This window comes from Pan troglodytes, chromosome 2, assembly GCF_028858775.2.
Source record: "Pan troglodytes isolate AG18354 chromosome 2, NHGRI_mPanTro3-v2.0_pri, whole genome shotgun sequence".
In the NCBI taxonomy this organism is placed as follows: domain Eukaryota; kingdom Metazoa; phylum Chordata; class Mammalia; order Primates; family Hominidae; genus Pan; species Pan troglodytes.
The window spans coordinates 3,695,357-3,715,484 of NC_086015.1; the positions used below are offsets into that span (position 1 = coordinate 3,695,357).

The following is a 20,128-nucleotide window of genomic DNA, read 5'->3' on the forward strand; positions in this document are numbered from 1 at the left end:
TAAACGTGGAAATATCTACACCGCTGTCTCTATAAACGTGGAAATATCTACACCGCTGTCTGTATAAACGTGGATATACCTACACTGCTGTCTCTATAAACGTGGAAATATCTACACCGCTATCTGTATAAACGTGGAATTCCCTACACCGCTCTCTCTATAAACGTGGAAATATCTACACCGCTATCTCTACAAACGTGGAAATATCTACACCGCTCTCTCTATAAACGTGGAAATATCTACACCGCTATCTCTATGAACGTGGAAATATCTACACCGCTCTCTCTATAAACGTGGAAATATCTACACCGCTATCTGTATAAACGTGGAAATATCTACACTGCTGTCAGTACAAACGTGGAAATATCTACACCGCTATCTGCATAAACGTGGAAATATCTACACCGCTGTCTGTATAAACGTGGAAATATCTACACCGCTATCTGTATAAACGTGGAAATATCTCCACCGCTGTCTCTATAAACGTGGAAATATCTACACCGCTATCTGTATAAACGTGGAAATATCTCCACCGCTGACTGTATAAACGTGGAAATATCCACAGCACTATCTGTATAAACGTGGAAATATCTACACCGCTGTCTCTATAAACGTGGAAATATCTACACTGCTATCTCTATAAACGTGGAAACACCTACAACGTTGTCTCTATAAACTTGGAAATATCTACACCGCTATCAGTGTAAACGTGGAAATATCTACACCGCTGTCTCTATAAATATGGAAATATCTACACCGCTATCTCTATTAATGTGGAAATATCTACACCGCTGTCTCTATAAACGTGGAAATATCTACACCACTATCTGTATAAACATGGAAATATCTACACCGCTGTCTCTATAAATGTGGAAATATCTACACCACTATCTGTATAAACGGGGAAATATCTACACCGCTATCTGTATAAACGTGGAAATAGCTACACAGCTATCTGTATAAACATGGAAATATCTACACCGCTATCTCTATTAACGTGGCAATATCTACACCGCTATCCCTATAAACATGGAAATATCTACACCGCTATCTGTATAAACGTGGAAATATCTACACCGCTACCTCTATAAACGTGGAAATAACTACACCGCTATCTGTATAAACGTGGAAATATCTACACCGCTATCTGTATAAACGTGGAAATATCTACACCGCTATCTCTATAAACGTGGAAATATCTACATAGCTATCTCTATAAACGTGGAAATATCTACACCGTTACCTCTATAAACGTGGAAATATCTACACGGCTATCTGTATAAACGTGGAAGTATCTACACCGCTATCTCTATAAACGTGGAAACATCTACACCGAGATCTGTACAAACATGGAAATTTCTACACCGCTATCTGTATAAACATGGAAATATCTACACCGCTATCTGTATAAACATAGAAATATCTACACCGCTGTCTCTAAAAACATGGAAATATCTTCACCGCTATCTGTATACACATGGAAATATCTACACCGCTGTCTCTATAAAAATGAAAATATCTACACCGCTATCTCTATAAACATGGAAATGTCTACACCGCTGTATCTATAAACATGGAAATATCTACAACGCTGTCTCTATGAACGTGGAACCATCTACACCGCGGTCTCTATAAACGTGGAAATATCTACACGGCTATCTCTATAAACGTGGAAACATCTACACCGCTGTCTCTATAAACATGGAAATATCTACACCGCTGTCTCTATAAATGTGGAAATATCTACACAGCTGTCTCTATAAACATGGAAATATCTACACCACTGTCTCTATAAACCTGGAAATACCTACACCGCTGTCTCTATAAACGTGGAATTATCTACACCGCTATCTCTATAAACGTGGAAACATCTACACCGTTATCTGTATAAACGTGGAAATATCTACATCGCTATCTCTATAAACGTGGAAATGTCTACACCACTATCTGTATAAACGTGGAAATATCTACACCGCTATCTCTATAAACGTGTAAACATTTACACAGCTATCTCTATAAACATGGAAATATTTACACCGCTATCTTTATAAACATGGAAATATCTACACCGCTATCTCTATAAACATGAAAATATTTACACCGCTATCTGTCTAAACATGGAAATATTTACACCGCTGTCTCTATAAACATGGAAATATCTACACCGCTATCTCTAAAAACATGGAAATATCTACAACGCGATCTCTGTAAACATGGAAATATCTACACTGCTATCTCTATAAAGACGGAAATATCTATACCACTGTCTGTATAAACATGAAAATATCTACACCGCTAACTCTATAAACATAGAAATATCTACACCGCTGTCTGTATAAACACGGAAATATCTACACCGCTATCTGTATAAACATGGAAATATCTACACCGCTGTCTCTACAAACATGGAAATATCTACACCGCTGTGTCTATAAACATGGAAATATCTACACCTCTATCTGTATAAACATGGAAATATCTACACCGCTGTCTCTATAAACATGGAAATATATACACCGCTATCTCTATAAACATGCAAATATCTACACCGCTGTCTCTATAAACATGGAAATACCTACACCGCTATCCCCATAAACGTGGAAATATCTACACCGCTGTCTCCAGAAACATGGAAATATCTACTCCGCTATCTCTATAAACGTGGAAATATCTACACGACTATCTCTATAAACGTGGAAACATCTACACCGCTATCTCTATAAACCTGGAAATATCTACACTGCTGTAAGTATAAACATGGAAATATCTACACCGCTATCTCCATAATCGAAATATCTACAGCACTATCTGTATAAACGTGGAAATATCTATACCGCTATCTAAACGTGGAAATATCTACACCGCTATCTGTATAAATGTGGAAATATCTACACCACTATCTCTATAAACATGGAAATATCTACACCGCTATCTGCATAAACGTGGAAATATCTACACCGCTGTCTCTATAAACGTGGAAATATCTACACCACTATCTCCGTAATCGTGGACATATCTACACCGCTGTCTCTATAAACTTGGAAATATCTACACCGCTATCAGTATAAACGTGGAAATATCTACACCGCTGTGTCTATAAACGCGGAAATATCTACACCGCTATCTCTATTAATGTGGAAATATCTACACCGCTGTCCCTGTAAAAGTGGAAATATCCAGACCGCTATCTGTATAAACATGGAAATATCTACAGCATAGTCTCTATAAACGTGGAAATATCTACACCGCTATCTGTATAAACGGGGAAATATCTACACTGCTATCTGTATAAACGTGGAAATATCTACACCGCTGTCTCTAGAAATGTGGAAATATCTACACCGCTATCTGTATAAACGGGGAAATATCGACACCACTATCTGTATAAACTTGAAAATAGCTACACCGCTATCTATATAAACGTGGAAATAGCTACACCGCTATCTGTATAAACATGGAAATAGCTACAATGCTATCTCTATAAACGTGGCAATATCTACACCGCTATCTTTATAAACATGGAAATATCTACACCGCTATCTGTATAAATGTGGAAATATCTACACCGCTACCTCTATAAACGTGGAAATAACTACACCGCTATCTGTATAAACGTGGAAATATCTACACCGCTATCTCTATAAACGTGGAATTATCTACACCGCTATCTCTATAAACGTGGAAATATCTACACCACTATCTCTATAAACGTGGAAATATCTACACCGCTATCTCTATAAACGTGGAAATATCTACACGACTATCTGTGTAAATGTGGAAATATCTACACCGCTATCTGTATAAACGTAGAAATATCTTCACCGCTATCTCTATAAACGTGTAAACATTTACACCGCTATCTCTATAAACATGGAAATATCTACACCGCTGCCTCTATAAACATGGAAATATCTTCACCGCTATCTGTATACACATGGAAATATCTGCACCGCTGTCTCTATAAACATCAAATATCTACACCGCTACCTCTCTAAACATGGAAATGTCTACACCGCAGTATCTATAAACATGGAAATATCTACACCGCTATCTCTATAAACGTGGAAACATATACACCGCTGTCTCTATAAACATGGAAATATCTACACCACTATCTCTATAAACATGGAAACATCTACACCGCTGTCTCTATAAACATGGAAATATCTACACCGCTATCTCTATAAACGTGGAAGTATCTACAAAGCTGTCTCTATAAACGTGGAAATATCTACACCGCTGTCTCTATAAACGTGGAAATATCTACACCGCTATCTCTATAAACGTGGAAATATCTACACCGCTATCAGTACAAACGTGGAAATATCTACACCACTATCTGTATAAACTTGGAAATATCTACACTGCTCTCTCTGTAAATGTGGAAATATCTACACCGCTATCTGTATAAATGTGGAAATATCTACACCGCTGTCTCTATAAACGTGGAAATATCTACAACGCTGTCTGTATAAACGTGGAAATATCTACACCACTATCTCTGTAAACGTGGAAATATCTACACTGCTATCTGTATATATGTGGAAATATCTACACCGCTATCTCTGTAAACGTGTAAACATTTACACCGCTATCTCTATAAACATGGAAATATTTACACCGCTATCTCTATAAACATGGAAATGTCTACACCGTTATCTCTATAAACATGGAAATATGTACACCGCTATCTCTATAAACATGAAAATGTCTACACCGCTATCTCTATAAACATGGAAATATCTACACCGCTATCTCTATAAACATGAAAATATCTACACCGCTATCTCTATAAACATGGAAATATCTACACCGCTATCTGTATAAACATGGAAATATCTACACCGCTGTCTCTATAAACAAGGATATATCTACACCGCTATCTGTATAAACATGGAAATATCTACACCGCTGTCTCTATAAACATGGAAATATCTACACCACTATCTGTATAAACATGGAAATATGTACACTGCTGTCTCTATAAACACGGAAATATCTACACCGCTATCTCTATAAACATGCAAATATCTACACCGCTGCCTCTATAAACATAGAAATACCTACACCGCTATCTCTATAAACGTGGAAGTATCTACACCTCTGTCTCTAGAAACATGGAAATATCTACTCCGCTATCTCTATAAACGTGGAAATATCTACACCGCTATCTCTGTAAACCTGGAAATATCTACACCGCTGTAAGTATAAACGTGGAAATATCTACACCGCTATCTGTATAAACATGGAAGTATCCACACCACTATCTCTATAATCGTGGAAATATCTACAGCACTATCTGTATAAACGTGGAAATATCTATACCGCTATCTAAACGTGGAAATATCTACACCGCTATCTGTATAAACGTGGAAATATCTACAGCGCTGTCTCTATAAACATGGAAATATCTACACCGCTATCTGTATAAACGTGGAAATATCTACACCGCTGTCTCTGTAAACGTGGAAATATCTACACCGCTATCTGTATAAACGTGGAAATATCTACACCGCTATCTCTGTAAACATGGAAATATCTACACCGCTGTCTCTATAAACATGGAAATATCTACACCGCTATCTCTCTAAACGTGGAAATATCTACACTGCTGTCTCTATAAATGTGGATATATCTACACCGCTGTCTCTCTAAACGTGGAAATATCTACATCGCTGTCCCCATAAACGTGGAAATATCTGCACCGCTGTCTCTATAAACGTGGAAATATCTACACCGCTGTCTCTACAAACGTGGAAATATCTACACCGCTATCTGTATAAACGTGGAAATATCTACACCGCTATCTGTATAAACGTGGAAATATCTGCACCACTATGTCTACAAACGTCGAGATATCTACCCCGCTGTCTCTGTAAACATGGAAATATCTGCACCGCTATCTGCATAAACGTTGAAATATCTACACCGCTCTCTCTATAAACATGGAAATATCTACACCGCTATCTGTATAAACGTGGAAATATCTACACCGCTATCTCTATAAACGTGTAAACATTTACACGGCTATCTGTATCAACATGGAAATATTTCCACCGCTGTCTCTGTAAACATGGAAATATCTACACCGCTATCTCTATAAACATGAAAATATTTACACTGCTATCTGTATAAACATGGAAATATTTACACCGCTATCTCTATAAACATGGAAATATTTACACCTCTATCTCTATAAACATGGAAATATCTGCACCCTAACCCTACCCCTACCCCTACCCCTAACCCTAACCCCTAACCCCTAACCCTGACCCTGACCCTGACCCTGACCCCGACCCTACCCTGACCCTGACCCTGACCCTGACCCAACCCCTAACCCTGACCCTGACCCTGACCCTCACCCTAACCCTAACCCTAACCCTAACCTCTCACCCTCTGCACCCAGAGTGCTCGTGATGGCCAGCAGTGCCGGCCCCCATCTCCTCTGACCCCCTCCCCACCTCTCACCCTCTGCACCCAGAGTGCTCGTGATGGCCAGCAGAGCTGGCCCCCATCTCCTCTGACCTCCCACCTCTCTCTCTCAGCTAATCCTTGAACATGTCTGATGTGGTCCCACCTTGGGACCCACATTGCTACTCCTCTGCCTGGAGGGGTACCCACAGTTATCCACACAGTTCACTCCTGTCTTTCGGGACTTTGTGCAAATATCACCTTCTCAGTGGAAACTACACCTTCAGGACTTAGGCTGTGCCTGGCACATAGTAGGTGCTCAGTAGACACTGGCTGTAGGAAGGAACTACAGGTTGAAATAAGGAGATCATTTCCCTGAGCTTCCGAAACTCATATTAATTCACCATTTGTTGTTTACTGCTAATATTGAGCACTATCAGTAAAATACATAAAACCCTCTGCCAATCCAGGATGTGAAAATGACACTTTACTGTTTTAGTTTGCATTTCTCTGCTTACAAATGGAATACACACATTTTCATGTGCTGTTGGCTACTTATTCATTCAGAAAACATACTAACTGCTGGCTCTTTTTCATGTCCTTTATCAAGTTTGGATCATGTCATTTGCTGTTTTCTGTCTGATGTAAACTCTCAAAGTTTAAAGGGTATTGTCTTTTCCTGACACGTACATTGTGAATAATTTTCTGGCTTACATTTTGACTTTTAATTTCATTCACGATGTTTTTAATGAATAATTTTAATTTTTATGAATGCAAGTTAAAATAATTCTTTCATTGTGGTTCCTGACATGTCATGCAAATAAGGGTCTTCTCCTCCAAGAGCACAGAAATATTTGCCAATACTGTCCTTAAAATCGGTCACATTTTCATTTTTTATATATGCCTTTTACTTCAATTGGGGCTTCATTTTACTGAATGCCCTATTTGAAGCAAGTTTCTCAGTTAATTCTTTTCTCAAAATGCTAAGTATGGTAGATTGCAAACATAAATGGCCACATAATGCTCCCACCTCCTTTGCCTCCTCTCCCAGGAGGAGATAGTCTCCATCTTTCCACTCCTTAATCTGGGCTTGGCCATGTGACTTACACTGGCCAATGGGATATTAACAAGTCTGATGTGCACAGAGGCTGTAGAACGTGCACTGGGGCTTGGTCTCTCTTGCTGCCCTGGAGACCAGCTACCCCACGAAGGAAACAGAGCCAACCTGCTGCTTCCTGGAGGAGGACAGTCCCTCTGTCCCTCTGTCTCTGCCAACCAGTTAACCTGCTGCTTCCTGGAGGAAGACAGTCCCTCTGTCCCTCTGTCTCTGCCAACCAGTTAACCTGCTGCTTCCTGGAGGAGGACAGTCCCTCAGTCCCTCTGTCTCTGCCAACCAGTTAACCTGCTGCTTCCTGGAGGAAGACAGTCCCTCAGTCCCTCTGTCTCTGCCAACCAGTTAACCTGCTGCTTCCTGGAGGAAGACAGTCCCTCTGTCCCTCTGTCTCTGCCAACCAGTTAACCTGCTGCTTCCTGGAGGAAGACAGTCCCTCAGTCCCTCTGTCTCTGCCAACCAGTTAACCTGCTGCTTCCTGGAGGAAGACAGTCCCTCAGTCCCTCTGTCTCTGCCAACCAGTTAACCTGCTGCTTCCTGGAGGAAGACAGTCCCTCTGTCCCTCTGTCTCTGCCAACCAGTTAACCTGCTGCTTCCTGGAGGAGGACAGTCCCTCTGTCCCTCTGTCTCTGCCAACCAGTTAACCTGCTGCTTCCTGGAGGAAGACAGTCCCTCTGTCCCTCTGTCTCTGCCAACCAGTTAACCTGCTGCTTCCTGGAGGAAGACAGTCCCTCTGTCCCTCTGTCTCTGCCAACCAGTTAACCTGCTGCTTCCTGGAGGAAGACAGTCCCTCAGTCCCTCTGTCTCTGCCAACCAGTTAACCTGCTGCTTCCTGGAGGAAGACAGTCCCTCTGTCCCTCTGTCTCTGCCAACCAGTTAACCTGCTGCTTCCTGGAGGAAGACAGTCCCTCTGTCCCTCTGTCTCTGCCAACCAGTTAACCTGCTGCTTCCTGGAGGAAGACAGTCACTCTGTCTCTGCCAACCCAGTTGACCGCAGACATGCAGGTCTGCTCAGGTAAGACCAGCACAGTCCCTGCCCTGTGAGCCAAACCAAATGGTCCAGCCACAGAATCGTGAGCAAATAAGTGATGCTTAAGTCACTAAGATTTGGGCAAAAGCTGAGCATTTATCCCAATCCCAATACTGTTTGTCCTTCTGTTTATCTGTCTGTCCTTCCCTGCTCATTTAAAATGCCCCCACTGCATCTAGTACATTTTTATAGGATCAGGGATCTGCTCTTGGATTTATGTCGTGTTCCCACCTCGAGGCAGCTTTGTAAGCTTCTGAGCACTTCCCAATTCCGGGTGACTTCAGGCGCTGGGAGGCCTGTGCATCAGCTGCTGCTGTCTGTAGCTGAGTTCCTTCACCCCTCTGCTGTCCTCAGCTCCTTCACCCCTGGGCCTCAGGAAATCAATGTCATGCTGACATCACTCTAGATCTAAAACTTGGGTTCTTGGACCAGGTGCGGTGGCTCACACCTGTATTCCCAGCACTTTGGGAGGCCGAGGCGGGTGGATCACAAGGTCAGGAGATCAAGAAGATCCTGGCTAACACGGTGAAACCCCGTCTCTACTAAAAATACAAAAAAAAATAGCTGGGTGTGGTGGCAGGTGCCTGTAGCCCCAGCTACTCGGGAGGCTGAGGCAGGAGAATGGCGTGAACCTGGGAGGTGGAGCTTGCAGGGAGCCAAGATCACGCCACTGCACTCCAGACTGGGAGAGAGGGCGAGACTTTCTCAAAAAAAAAAAAAAAAAAACTTAGGTTCTTGGATGTTCGGGAAAGGGGGTTCTTTATCTAGGATCCTTGAAGCGCCCCCAAGGGCATCTTCTCAAAGTTGGATGTATGCATTTTCCTGAAAGGAAAGCTTTCCCACATTATACAGCTTCTGAAAGGGTTACTTGACCCACAGATGTGAAGCTGAGGCTGAAGGAGACTGATGTGGTTTCTCCTCAGTTTCTCTGTGTGGCACCAGGTGGCAGCAGAGGTCAGCAAGGCAAACCCGAGCCCAGGGATGCGGGGTGGGGGCAGGTACGTCCTCTCTTGAGCTACAGCAGATTAACTCTGTTCTGTTTCATTGTTGTTTAGTTTGCGTTTTGTTTCTCCAACTTTGTGCTTCATCCGGGAAAGCTTTGGATCACAATTCCCAGTGCTGAAGAAAAGGCCAAACTCTGGAAAAAATTTGAATATTTTGAGCCAAATGTGAGGACCACAACCTGTGAGAATGGAAAATAAATCCGGGGACCCCAGACTCATTAAGCAAAAGGGAAAAGCCAAGCTAGGAACTTGCTTATGCAAACCTGCTTCCCATCTGGTTCCTAAATAAGATAGCTATTACACAAAGACAAAAAAGCTACATCCCTGCCTCTACCTCCATCGCATGTAAAATGTGTATTCAGTGAACGCTGACCAAAGACTGAAGAATGCAACCATTTGCCTCTCATTTACCCACACCCATTTTTTCCACTTCTTCCCCTTTCCCCAATACCCACACTTTTCCCCTTTACTTACTGAGGTCCCCAGACAATCTTTGGGAAAAGCACGGACCACAGTTTTTCCTGTGGTTCTCTGTTCTTTTCTCAGGTGTGTCCTTAACCTTGCAAATAGATTTCTTGAAATGATTGAGACTCACCTTGGTTGTGTTCTTTGATTAGTGCCTGTGACGCAGCTTCAGGAGGTCCTGAGAACGTGTGCACAGTTTAGTCGGCAGAAACTTAGGGAAACGTAAGACCACCATCAGCACATAGGAGTTCTGCATTGGTTTGGTCTGCATTGGTTTGGTCTGGAAGGAGGAAAATTCAAAGTAATGGGGCTTACAGGTCATAGATAGATTCAAAGATTTTCTGATTGTCAATTGGTTGAAAGAATTATTATCTACAGACCTGCTATCAATAGAAAGGAGAGTCTGGGTTAAGATAAGAGACTGTGGAGACCGTGCATAGTTGCTTCCTGATCAGCTCTTTATTTGATTGAGAGTGAGGCAGGGAAGATTAGAGGGAAGCTTACAGTGGAATTCAGGGCTGAGGCTGCTATTCTTTTGCTCCTTGTAACTTCCTACAGTGTTGTCAGCATCCACATAATTCTCTGTGGGGTTGGTCTCAGAGCCAGGTTACCTTGTCTTAGGTCCAGTGGCACCCTGACTGGCTTGGTGTCCTTGAACAAGTTACCTAACCTCTCCATACATCAGTCCCTCAGCTGTAAAATTTAAAAAAAAAAAAAAAAAAGAAGAAGAGTACCTGCTGTATAGCATTGATTTGAAGATTGAATGAGATGGTATTATACGTTTAGAAGCAGCGCCTGACACGCAAAAGACTCTGAACAAATACTATCCTTTACTAATATCCTGTGTGTCTGTATCAGAGCTGGTGGGGTGGAGGGACAGAAAGAAGTGGGCTTGCTCTTGGGCTTGCTCTTGGGCTCACCCCTTATCCTCCAGTATGTTAGAGCTTCTTACAGTGGTTTCAGGCAGCATCTGAAGACAGTAAAAGCAGAAGCTCCAAGGCTTCTTACATTCTAGCCTGGAAAATCACATCACGTTGCTTCCTTCATATTTTTTTGGCAAATCAGGTTGCAAGGCTTGCCCAGATTAGGGTAAAGAGGCAAAGAGGCTCCTTTTCTTTTCTTTTTTCTTTTTTTTTTTTTTTTAGTCAGAATCTCGCTCTGTTGCCCAGGCTGGAGTGCAGTGGCGTGATCTAGGCTCACTGCAAGCTCTGCCTCCTGGGTTCATGCCATTCTCCTACCTCAGGCTCCCAAGTAGCTGAGACTACAGGCACCTACCAACACGCCCGGCTAATTTTTTTTTTTTTTTGTATTTTTTAGTAGAGACTGTGTTTCACTGTGTTAGCCAAGATGGTCTCCATCTCCTGACCTCGTGATCCACCTGCCTTGGCCTCCCAAAGTGCTGGGATTACAGGCGTGAGCCACCGTGCCCGACCAAGAGACTCCTTTTCTTGATGAAAGGAGTGGTGAAGTCACATTGCATGTCCTTGCAAAGGGACATGCAGACCACATTAGTGAGAGTATGTGCCTGTATTTTGCAATCTGTAACATGGGCATAAACTAAATGTTTTCCAAAGGGAATAGGGCAAAATAAAAAGGACCTTGACCACTCCTTTGGCCCTGAATAAATCCAGGAAGCCTAAGAGTATGACTATCCTGAGGTAGAAAGAGGGTCACATGCTGGATAAGAGGTACCTGGGCTCTCCACTTACAAGAAGAGAGCATGGTTACATTTATAATCACCATTCCCAACATGCTGTGAGTGCAGGCAGCTACCAGGAGGAGAACAAAGGAAATAACCAGGACACCCATCTCTAAACCTGTTAATTTAATCACACGGAACACTTCTATTTAAAATTCCCGAGAGTTAAGATGTAAGGATGCTCATCAAGGTAAATGCTGTTCACACTGCTTGGAGTGTCAGGCCTAGATCTCTATCCATCAGAAACAACAATATCAATAACAACAACAGCAACATGATGATGGGGCAATTTCTGAAAAGCACCATGTATTTTATCGATACATGTCCATTGCAGAAAATCCAGGTGAATCCAAAGAAGAAATAAATGTCTTCCACAATCCCATAGCCCAGAGCTAACTAACCACTATAAAGAACCCAGCGTGGTTTTAACTAATGGATCAAAAGATGCTCATCAAAGGCTCTGAGCTTTCCTGAGTGCTAACAGGAAACATCCAACATCACTGGTCCCTCCAAGGCTGCAGGTGTCTTTGCCCATAGTGCCTGTTTTGTGTCAGGGAAAGAATCAACCTGGGAGCCAAGCCCAGGAATCAGGATGACCAAGACATACTGGACAAGGAGGGAACAAAGCCATCCAAGGACACTCAAGGACAAATCAAGCAAATGAATTTAAGGGAGACCTGCTCATGGTCTGCTTTGCTGCTCAGCATGGCTGGGAGGCACAGTGGAAGATCATGCATCCTGCCCCTGGGACTCCTCTGCCAGAGCCTGAGAGCTTTCTCCTGCCCACAGACTAGGGGTAGGACAGTTGGAATTGATCCATGCCTTCTAGCTAGACTGTGGGTCCCCTCAATCTTGGGCATGGTGACAGCCCAGCATCAGACAGAGGTCAGTATCAAACTAGAAAATTTAATAAATGCTGTCCGATTTGTAGACCCAAGAAAATATAAACTGCCAATCACGAAGGAAAAAAATCTCTCAATGATCTCATCTTTATATGATTCCCTTGCTGCCTGGAAATTGACATTTCCTTGGGGATAACCTGGTCATAGGATTGGTGAAGGTGGAAGGGAGGCAACCTCCGAAGGTGGGGCCCTCTGCTCACCTGGGACAGGGAGGGCCTGAGGTAGGTGTCTGTGTGGGCTGGGGAGGAGGATGGGAGCAGTGCTTCTAGATGTTTCCACTTTCTCCTCATTAGATAATAACGAATGGGTGATTTCCCTAGTCACTGCAGTGTGAGGAAATCTACAAAATTAATTTCACAATACACTTTACAGGATAGGTGGAGAAACACATGAAGCACAACTGCAGTGGATTATAAAAAATGGACTTTCGAGTTGAGCAATAAATTCGTTCAAGCAGCCATTCTGAAGGACAATCGTGGCTCTGTATTTAAGAGGGGCATTCCAGCACTTCTCTAGCCACTGGGTTGACAATGACTCACCAAAGCCTCTGGTAGCCACCACAGGACACCCAGAGCATATGTTTTAAAGCTGAACACCAAACTGCGGACTTCGGGAGTAAGTGAACTGACTGGTTTTTATTTTGTTTTACTGCTTTTAACATTACAGTAACTGTTACAGGTTCCAGCAGGCTAACTGGGTGGAAATGAGTTTGGTTTCACTTAGTCTCTCTAAAGAGAAAGCAAGTCGGTAGACTAATACCTAATAAAACAAAGCTGCCAACAATTGAAATTGCCTGGGCTGCTCTGTGTGTCCCACATGCATGGGTGTGGGTGCCAGTGTGTGTGCGTGTGTGCATGCATGTGCATGTGTGTTGGGATAGAGTGGTAAGAAAATGGGAAATAATAAGAATGTTCAGTCCATAGCCCTTCATTATAAAAAGGTGAGCTGTAATAAATACTAGTGCCACATTTAGCCAAAACTTTACTCCAGCCAAAGGTGATATTTTCATGATAACATCCTATGATTGCTTTGTTCTTCGTCTTTTATGTTCTTCCTAGATGGGCTCAGAACATACAAGAATTAAGTACACATCTTATTTTCCAGTGATAATGCTACCGGCAAATTCTGTTGTTTGTATAAACATCAGCCATGTTTATATAACTAAACTAGTGTTTTGTTTTGTCAATTCAGCAAGAAATTAGACCAAATGGTGGCTTAATGCTGCATTGATTTGGCTATCCATTTCTTTTCACTTTTCTGCAAAATATTTAATACATTATTAAATTGAATTATGCTGACGCCACAGTTGTTCTTATTTCAATTGTCTTAAAATTCATTTAATTTTTTTTCCTTTGGTTTCATTATTCAAATTTTAACTTCAGTTCTCAAGATTTTATCTGATGGAAGAGATGGAGTCCATTACTAAGGACTCCATTGTGCTCCATCATGCCAGAGTTGTAAAATAGATCTTTTAAAGGAAATTTACTGTGATTTTTTTCTATTTAAGAGCTTCCTCTCCAGTTGAGCATGTAAGAAAATTATACCAGGAGAATACAGTAAACTCTATGAGGCAAGCTATAAACATGCAGCATTGTGATTAGGGCTGGTTCTCCTTCTAGAAACATGGTAGGATTGCAATTTCATACCATCCTTGAAGTTAGAGACAGCCACGTGACTCATTTAGCCAATGAACTGTGAGCAGAATGACATGTCACTTCCAGCAGAAGCTTTAAGAATCTGAGAGACATTCATACGTTTTCCATGTGCTGTAGCCTTATACCCAAAGCCTGGGTCCCAAGTGACCATGACAGGCAGAGCTCCCTGTTGAGCCACAGAGATTTAGAGAATGTCTGTTAACACAGCACAATCCAGCCCATCCTGACTAATCTGATATTAACATGTATAATAAAGAATTCTATCAATGCTGAGGGAAGATGATTAGTTAAGGTCCTAGGTTGCAAGTCTCAAAACCTCTTCTAAGGATTGTAGACAGGAAATTAAATGATTTCTAGTCCCTAGAGTTCCCAATCTCCTACCATCCCATCCTAATATGACAGAAGTAATTCCTGAGTTGCTTCTGAAACCAGAGCTTCCCTCGGAACCCTTAGCCTGCCAGATGGCTTCTTGGAGAGCTCTCACTCACTTTTCTCCTTCTGCTATTGCTGCTCATTCATTCCAGCTTTTAAAAATTCATCTTTATCCATGAAACTCGTTTCTAGAAAAGTCATACAGGTGCTTCCAGGAGGCTACATGGGCACCCATATTTTTCTAGCCACATTCATTAGACCAATGCAGCAGAGAAGAAAAGCCTCAATAATTATTATGACATGGCATGTTAGGATACCAAGTAAATTGCATCTGTAAAATGTGATTTTCTGTTGGTGTTCACTTCTGCTCTACTGACATTTGGTAAGTATTATTGACTGACTGACTAACTAATGTGGTCATTAGTCTTCATAAAGAAAGGCTCTCTACAAAAACGGAGGGATGCCCTTTTTCTGGCATTTAATACGTAAGAAATTGCCTCCGATAGAAACCAGAGTTGCCTGATTACTATCAGCACAGGAGAAATGTATTAATGTGCCTTTCTAGTAACAGGTTTTTAGAAAGTCAAATATAAACAAATCTGTCTATTTGTGTGTGTGCATGTGGTAGTGGGGAGGGAAGAAAAAAGGAGGGGGAGAGAAAGAGAAATAAGAACCACGTTTATTATACTGTATTCAGGGGGAAAAAATTTTCCCAAGGTTCTAACAGAAGAGCAAAGTGCCACTGTCAACAGCCTCAGTAGTGTTAGGGTTGCTTTTATTTATTTATTTATTTATTTATTTATTTATTTTTCCTTTTTTTTTTCTTTCTCTTTTTTTCTTCTTTTTTTTCTTTTCTTTCTTTTTTTTTTTTTTTTTTTTTTTTTTTTTTTTTTTGGACAGAGTCTCACACTGTCGCCTGGGCTGGAGTGCATTGGTGCAATCTTGACTCACTGCAACCTCTGCCTCCCAGGTTCACGTGATTCTCCTGCCTCAGCCGCCCAAGTAGCTGGGATTACAGGTGTCTGCCACCATGCCTAGCTAATTTTTTTGTATTTTTAGTAGAGATGAGGTTTCACTATGTTGGCAGGCTGGTCTCAAACTCCTGACCTCGTGATCCACCCACCTTGGCCTCCCAAAGTGCTGGGATTACAGGCATGAGCCACCGCCCCTGGCCAGGATTGCTTTTATAGCCAGTCTTCAGGTGCCCACTGTAGGAACAATGTCATTTAACCCTCGGGATTATTCTGTGCCAAATATGGATAATGACTAATATTCAACACAGATATTCTCAGCTCAGAAGAGCAATTAGCAAATTCATAAATTAAGTGCTTGCTTCCTTTTTATTCAAATACAAACGTTTGTTAAAAGATATTATTTTGCTTTACACTTTTTCTCTCAGAAATAAACAGATGCTTGAATTCCCACAGTGCTGCTTGAGCCTCACACCATGTCATCCTGCCAGGCACCCAGATCCAGTTCTAGAGTTTCACATGATCATGAGTGTTGGTTAATAAGTCAATGTGAACTGGGAGGGGAGATTTTTCAGGAGGGACACAGGGCTCTCCCTTTAATCACATACACTCCCTGCTTTCATTGGAAAGTGTATAATGATGTCAGAGTGCCCCAGAATGGAGCTAGTTGGAAGACTGCCATCATAGGGATGCCTTAGTGAATTAATAAGGTTTTAATTTCTGGCTCTCAACTTTGTAGATGTAAAAGTTGATTTATCAATATGTGAGAAAGGATGAATCTTTCTGAAGGTTATGTCATCACACTCACTAAGCACACAGAGAATAATGTCTAGAATCTGAGTGCCATGTTATCAAATTATACTGAGACTCTTGCAGTCACACGGGCTGACATGTAAGCATCGCCATGCCTAGTACAGACTCTCCCTGCAGATGAAATTATATGGGATGCTAAATTATAATCCGAACAATGTTTGGTGAGCCAAAACTACAACAAGGGAAGCTAATTGGATGAATTTATAAAAATATGCCTCAGCCAAAATAGCTTAATTCAGTCTCCCTTATCATAAGGATAATCTTGCCTAAAGGGACAGTAATATTAAAGACACTAGGAATAACCTCTGTACTTTGGACAGTAGACCTGCATAGCCCATTAGGCCTCAATGAAGTCTTATGCAAGACCAGAAGCCAATTTGCCATTTTAAGGTGATTCTCCATGTTTCTGCTCTAACTGTGCTTCACAATACTCAAGACACTGAATCAGGATGTTTCCTGGAGTGCAGGGAGCTGTCCGTGTTACTGAGCAGTTCTCAGCAACACAAAGATCCTACTGACTCCTCATCAGACTTCTTTCTCACTGGAATTTTACACCTGGGCTGTTAACACCAGGCCAGGTCAAATTCAAAGGAGAGAAAAAAGCTCATTATGAAGGGTAAAATCCAAAACACTGTGCATAAAGATATGTGTGCACAATTTTTATACATAAAGATTTCATAAAGCCAAAGCATCAGGAAATGAAAAGAGATACAGAAAGAAAAATGATGGTAAATGAGACATTAATTTACCCTTCTAATCTCTATCACAGCAAAAAGATAATTAAAAAATCTATATGAGGACCACAAAATACACAAAAATTATGTAGCAAAGCCTATAGCCTGAAAAAGTATACATTGAAATTTGTGTGTCCATAAAATGTTTACAAAATTCAGTACATATTACACACCCCACCCTAAAAACATCTAAGCAAGGTAGAGAATGTAGAAATGCTACAGATTATATTCTCTGATTATGACACAACAAAACTAGAAATTACAGCATGGAAATTTAAAAGCTTTCTCTTAAATAATTCTATGTCAAAAAGAAATCCAGGCCGGGTACAGTGGCTCATGCCTGTAATTCCAGTACTTTGGGAGGCCAAGGTGGGCAGGTCACTTGAGGTCAGGAGTTCAAGACCAGCCTCATCAACATGGCGACACCCTGTCTCTACTAAAAATACAAAAATTAGCTGTGCCTAGTGGCGCATGCCTGTAATCCCAGCTACTTAGGAGGCTGAGGCAGGAGAATTCCTTGAACCCAGAAGGTGGAGGTTGCAGTGAGCTGAGATTGCACCACTGCACTCCAGCCTACGTGACACAGCAAGACTCTGTCAAAAAAAAAAAAAAAAAGAAATCCAAATAAAATTTCCAGAATATGTGGAAAATAGTGACAATAAAAATATTACACATGTGTAATCCCAGCATTTTGAGATGCCAAGGTGGCAGGATCACTTGAGACCAGGAGTTCGCAACCAGCCTGGACAACATAGGGAGACTCCATCTCCACACACGCCAAAAAAAAATTTTAAATAGCCAGGTATAGTGGTACTTCTTGTAATCCCATCTACTTGGGAGGCTAAGGTGGGAGAATCACCCAACCTCAGGAGTTCAGGGCTTCAGCAAGCCATGATCATATCACTGCACTCCAGCCTCAGCAGGAGTTTAATGAAGGGTCTCTTTCCAGGGTTAAGGGAACTGCTAGGGTTTGGATATTTGACCACTCCAAACTCATGTTGAAATGTGATCCCCATTGTTGGAGGTGGGGTCTAATGGGAGGTGTTTTGGTCCTGAGTGTGGACCTCTCACGAATGTCTTGGTGCCATCCAAGTGAGTTCTTGCTCGCTCTTTTTTTTCTTTTTGAGATGTAGTTTCACTCTTGCTGCCCAGGTTGGAATGTAGTGGTGCGATCTTGGCTCACTGCAACATCCACCTCACGGGTTCAACCCATTCTCCTGTGTCAGCCTCCAGAGTAGCTAGGATTACAGGTGCCCACCACTATGCCCAGCTAATTCTTGGTATTTTTAGTAGAGATGGGGTTTCACCATGTTGGCCAGGCTGGTCTCAAACTCCTGACCTCAGGTGATCCACCTGCCTCGGCCTCCCAAAGTGCTGGGATTACAGGCGTGAGCCACCGTGCCTACCTAGTTCTAGCTCTCTTAATTCCCACAAGAGCTGGTTGTTAACAAGAGCCTGGCACAAACCCCTCTCTCTCTCGCCACGTGATCTCTGCACATGCCAGCTTCCCTTCCCCTTCTGCCATGAGTGGAAACAGCCTAAAGCCCTCACCAGAAGCAAATGGTGGCACCATGCTTCTTGCACACCTTCAGAATTGTGAACCAAATAAACCTCTCTTCTTTAAAATTATTCAGCCTCTGGTATTCCTTTATAACAACACACACACACACACACACACGCAAAAGCAGACTAAAACAGGAACTAATTAGAAATGGTGATGCACCGAGGGATTGGCACCGAGGCTCCCCAACAGGAACTGAGGCCATGGATAGAAGGACACATTCATGTTATTTTTTTCTAATGGTTAAGTAATTATTTGCTCTTACTCTCAAAATTTCTGCCAAGGCCTCCCATGGACCAAACTCAACTAGAATCTAGGAAGCAGAGAACCTGAGTGTTGCATTCAGCAGAAGTCAGCTTCCTAGGGAATCTTGCAGGAAGGGTGAAGGTAGAGAATCTGGTGGGGAAGCAAGCAAATGCCCATCACATGCACTTTCCTCCAACAGAGCGACTCAGATGCTATAAAACTTGCTAATGCAGTCTCAGGGTCTGATCACAGTAACATACAATCCAGGTTTTAATCATCAGAAATCACAGTCCTATTGTCTTCTGCACAGACCCAAACACACTTGGAGGTCATGTTCAATATGAATACCTCACAGAGAAGGAAATTTACACACGAGAAGTACATCTGCAGAAAGCCAGCTGGCATGTCAACCATTCAAAAATTCAGGGTGTTCGGGATAAAGAAGACTCAGGAAGACAAGTATGAAGCATAATCTGTGACATTCCATGCGGCAGACGTTAGACACATACAAGAGAGTTGTTGGAAAGCGGAATTTATCTTCATATAAACAACACTGAGCTAAATCTCAATATTTCAGATCTCTAGAACTATCCATCAGTGAAATGGATTGCAAATAGAAAGAGTAATACCATGTAACTTAAGAATACAATCATGGACAAGGCTGCCACCTGCTGTTGGGGGCCACTGCAGAAGAAATTCCAGAACACTGGACTGGAGAGCACCTCACTTTCCTTACAGCTCTAAGTTTCTGACTCAGTGACCTGATTCAGTACCATATACACAAAGACCCACTTACACAAATGACTGTTCTTCACACTAGGCCCATGGAGACAGGGATAAAATTCTGAATTTGCTCAGATACCTTCTCCGCTACTGACATCTAGGCATTACACAATTCATCTCTTCATATTTAACCTTTGAAGTTTGCTACTTCTCAGAGAGACTAATGAGTAGTGAGCAAATATTCTGAAGCTGAGAATGCTTCTACCTCCTCTCAAAACAACGGAATATTCATCAAAACACAGCAGTTCTGCACTTAACTTTAGGCCTTTTCTTACACCTTGTTTCTTGGCAGTAACTGTGGCCAGAATAGCTCTTTCCACAGATAAATGACCTTTTGAAAAGATAGGGTCTCTAGATAGAACAGCAAATGC

The 20,128-nt window shown here is 41.9% G+C and overlaps 1 protein-coding gene and 1 long non-coding RNA gene across 2 annotated transcripts in view; both read right to left on the minus strand.

Moving 5' to 3' along the window:
• The window catches only part of LOC129143463 (MAM and LDL-receptor class A domain-containing protein 1-like), a 36,489-nt gene extending 27,500 nt beyond the window's left edge, over positions 1–8,989 (minus strand). The window contains exon 1 of the mRNA XM_054680339.2: positions 8,784–8,989. The gene's annotated coding sequence lies outside the window, so the exon portion shown is untranslated. The remainder of the gene's footprint in view (positions 1–8,783) is intronic.
• A 307-nt stretch (positions 8,990–9,296) lies between these two features.
• Positions 9,297–20,128, minus strand: part of LOC129143469 (uncharacterized) — a 35,558-nt gene continuing 24,726 nt past the window's right edge. The window contains exons 2-3 of the long non-coding RNA XR_008546922.2: positions 10,152–10,301; positions 9,297–9,690 (exon numbers count right to left, since the gene is read on the minus strand). This is a non-coding gene — a long non-coding RNA (uncharacterized LOC129143469). The remainder of the gene's footprint in view (positions 9,691–10,151; positions 10,302–20,128) is intronic.